Source organism: Leucopleurus acutus, assembly GCF_964270905.1.
Source record: "Leucopleurus acutus genome assembly, chromosome: 8".
Classification (NCBI taxonomy): domain Eukaryota; kingdom Metazoa; phylum Chordata; class Mammalia; order Artiodactyla; family Delphinidae; genus Leucopleurus; species Leucopleurus acutus.
In genome coordinates this window covers 32,959,390-32,963,584 of record NC_139151.1, presented here as the reverse complement: position 1 = coordinate 32,963,584, position 4,195 = coordinate 32,959,390, and the positions used below count along the sequence as shown (strand labels likewise).

General features: G+C 46.3%; 1 pseudogene across 1 annotated transcript; it reads right to left on the bottom strand.

The window, feature by feature from the left end:
• Positions 1–310: 310 nt before the first annotated feature.
• On the bottom strand, positions 311–1,282 carry LOC309964634 (calponin-3-like; annotated as a pseudogene). The gene has a single exon. The product of its transcript is annotated as a calponin-3-like (transcript).
• Positions 1,283–4,195: the final 2,913 nt, after the last annotated feature.

The window sequence follows — 4,195 nt, the reverse complement described above, 5'->3', positions numbered from 1 at the left end:
AGGATTGTAAAAATGCATAGATCTTTAATAAAAGAATTGACTGTGCAAGAGTACTCCCCTTTCACCATATTCCTTTTTACTTCATATGCGAGTTATTGGTTATGCTGTAGGATTTAACTGTTACAGCACTAAAAGGCAACTATTTAGGGAAGAGGAAGAAAAAGGAAAAAGGAATGTATGTAAGGCAGTATTTCCTTTAGGTACAATAAGCATAATAGTGTTTTAGGAAGACAAGGTAAAAATTACTCAAGGCTAGCTTGGTTCTCACTGAATAAAAACAACGGGCTAAATACTGAGCTCCTCTGTGAATCTAATAATCAATGCCTTGGTCTCTATATTGGTAATCTCTGGGGTACTTGGTCATCTTGGTACTCATCATGACATTCATCTGGGTATTCTGCCTGATAATCACTATCACTGATTTTTGACCCATTTGTTCCAGTTCCTTGGCTTCCATTGTGAATGACAGGTTCTGTGGGAGCAGCACAGTATTTAGGATCATATAGTTGCTGCCCAAGCCCATACACACTCATTCCTTTCTGGGAAGCGACTTTGTTGGTACCCATCTGTAGAGAAATTGTCGAGTTGTCCACGGGTTGTAATGTTAGCTTCTGATCGTAGATGTCTCTTTGGGTACCCGGTGCTAACGTCCCCGCCTGGCTGGCTCCTTTGTTGGTGCCCATCTGCAGACTAATCGTGGTCTGATCAAAAGGTTTGTCAGTTTGCATTTTGGGATCATAAAGATGCCTCCTAGTCCCATATGCTGTCATACCTGCTTGGCTGGCACATTTGTTGGTTCCCATATGCAAACAAATTACACTTTGGCCAGCTTTTAATTTTCCTTCATCAAAACGTCTTGTTTGTTTTTCTGCATACTTAACTCTAATGTCAATGGTTGTATGGAATCCTTTTGTTTTAGCCAGACCTGCTAGGGCCACCACCGTAGTCTGAACCTGGGTCATGTTTCCATTCTCAAAAAGATCATTTGCTTCAAATATGTCATGTGGCTTCATACCATAAGCCTGAATAGCTTTGATAAAGTTGCCAATATTCTCCAACTGAGGCCAGTTTAATGAGGACTCATTGACCTTTTCACTGAGCCCGGCTATAGCTTGTTTATGAGTTTGCAGAGGATTATGCCATCTTTTAAGCCCAGCTGAAAGTTGGTGCCAGTGCTCACGCCGGTCACCTCTTCTATCCAATTGCGATCTTCTGCTGCTTGATGATCATACTTGGAAGCAATCTTGAGCCCATAGGAAGGGCCCTTGTTGAAGTGGGTCATGATGATTCGGTCGGCAGGAAGAGGCTGATTTCTGGTCCGGGGGTTTCTCATGCTCGGCTTCCCTGCTCCTGGCCCCGAGGCGTGGCCGCACCACAAGATGATCCGAGCTCGCTCTCCTGGGCGGCGCATGAATCGCCTGGACGCGGCGGCGGGGTGCGGGCGGTGCCTTGGCTACCCAGTCGGACGAGGTCCCACAGAGCCTCCCGGTCAGCTCCGGAGTCCCGCAGGAACTCTCCAATACTATCCTGAATAAACATGGCAAGAGTGGGTGTTCTTGTCTAGTTCTTGAACTTAGACAAAATGGTTTCAGCTTTTCACCATTGAGTATAATGTTGGCAATGGGTTTTCATACACGGCCTTTTTAATATTATGTTCCCTCTATACCCACATTGTTGAGAATTTTTATCATAAATGGATGTTAAATATTGTCAAAAGTTTTTTCTGCATTTTTTGGGATGATCATGATCACTTGATTTTTTTTTTTCAATGTGTTAATGTGATGTATCATTGGTTGATTTGTAGATACTGAACCATTCTTGCATCCCTATGATAAATCCACTTCATCATAGTGTATGATTTTTAATGTATTGTTCAATTTGGCTAGCTTTTTTTCCTCTTAGGCTTGTGTGATTTCCACTGCTCTGCTTCCAGTTCACTCATCTATTCCTCTTTCTTATCTAATCTACTCTTGATTCCTTCTAGTATAGTTTTAATTTCACTTACTGTACTGTTCAGTGCTGTTTGGTTCTTCTTTATAGTTTCTAACTCTTTGTTGAACTTCCCACAGTGTTCAGCGATTCTTCTCCCCAGTTCTTTGAGCATCTTTGTAATCTTATCTTGAACTCTTTATTGGGTAGATTGCTTATCTCCACTTCACTTAGTTCTTCTTCTGGAGTTTTATCTTATTCCTTCATCTGGATCACATTCCTTTGTTTTATTTTGCCTAATTCAGTGGTTTTATTTCTATGAAATTAGTAGATTGGTTACATTACCTGATCCTGCAAAAGTGGTCTTATGTAGGCGATGTCCTATGGAGCCCAGCAGCACACTCTCCTCTGCTAACCAGAGCTATATGCTCTAGGAGTATCCTCTATGTGGGCTGCATGGGCCCTTCTGTTATGGTAGAGCTGACTGCTGTGGGCATGCTAATAGGCATGGCTGACTCCCGGCCTGGTTGGTTGCCAGGCTCTGCCTAGTGTGGAGGCTCCAACCAATGGTGGGTGGGGCTGAGTCTTGTTGTCTGGCTGCATGACCCAGGTAGTCCCAGTCCTAGTGCCAGCCCACTGGTGTGGGTTACAGGATAGCAGGCTGCAGGGCCAGGGGTCCCAGAGCTGGTGTTGCCTACTGGTGGGTAGGCCAGTGCCTGGGCTTGTGCTGGCCCACTGCTGGGTGGAACTGGTACCTGACATGGCCGGCTGAAGGCCCCAGGGTGTGCTGTAGCTAGGGTCTGCTGCTGGTGGGTAGGGAACATACCAGGGGGTACCAGGACTAGAGCCCACCCACTGCTGGCTGAGACCAGATCCTAGGGCTATTGCCTGCTCACTGGTGGGTGGAGCCGGGTCCTGGGTTCTTTCACTCTGGGGCCCAAGATTGTGAGCCAGCTGGTGTGTGAGGTTGGATCCTGGGCTAGTCTTGGCCCACTGGTGGGTGGGGTCAACTCCCAGGGTGGCTGGCTCTGGTGCTGTGGTGGTCCCAGCACCACCACCAGTCCAGGACTGGTGTCCACATGTTGGTGGGCAGATCTATGGCCCAGGGTTTCTGGTTTTGGGGCCCTGGGGCTCCTGGAGCTGGTATTGGCCTGCTGGTTGGTGGGGCCAGGTCCAGGGCCCTCTGTTGTATGGTGTTGTGTCTCAGGAGACTGGGGCGCTCAGTGGAGGTCTATGGAAGCCTGACTTCTGGTTGGGAGAGCTGTGTATCCATGTAGTTAGCTGCTTGGCTTCGGGGTTCCAAGGACTGTTCCTTACTGGCTGGTGCCTACTGACTGGCAGGGCTGGACTGCAGCGCTAATAAGCTAGAGGGAGGACTCCAAAATGGTGTTCACCAGCATGGTAGAATGCATTACCTAAAATTGCTGCTGCCTGCATCTATGTTCTGAGCATGAGTCCTAGTTGCCTTGTCCCTCTCCAGAATGCTCTCCAAGATCAGCAAGTGAGTCTGACCCAGACACTTTTCAAATTATTTCTTCTGCCCTCGGTCTTGGAGCATGTGAGATTTTGTGTGTGACTTTTAAGAGCAGAGTCCTGGTTTTCTACAGTGCTGGGCCTCTCCTGAAAGTAAGTCCCACTGGCCGTAAAACCAAATGTTCTGGGTGCTCTTCTTCTTAGTACAGGACCCCCAGGCTGGGTAGTCCAAAGTGATATTTGGACTCCTCACTACTTGGGGAGATCCTCTGCAATTCTGATTATTCACCCATTTGTAGGTTGCCTACACAGGGGTATGGGTCTTGACTCTACCAAGTCTCTGCCCATCCTACCTGACTCATTGTGGTTCCTTCTTTATATCTTTAGTTGTAGATGTTTTCTGCTAGTCTTCAGGTCATTCTCATCAATAGTCACTCTATAAATATTTGTAATTTGGTTGTCCCCATGGGAGGAGGTGAGCTCAGGGTCTTCCTACTCTGTCACCTTGGCCAACCAACTTCAACTAAAAAAAAAAAAAAGAATGTGTCTCAGCCTCTCCTACCACTTCAGTGTGGGTTATTTTCTTGTTTACTGATGTGTAGGAGTTGATCAGCTAGTTTTAGTATTTTTTCAGAGGTAATTGCTCCATATGTAGCTATAGGTTCTGTATGTCCCTGGGATGAGTTAAGTTCAGGATCCTCCTGCATCACCTTCTTGAACTGGAACTAGCTTTGTTTTTAATCCCTGAATATTTGAGAGTTGAGTTTAAAAAGTGGAATTTCTATGTCTTTAA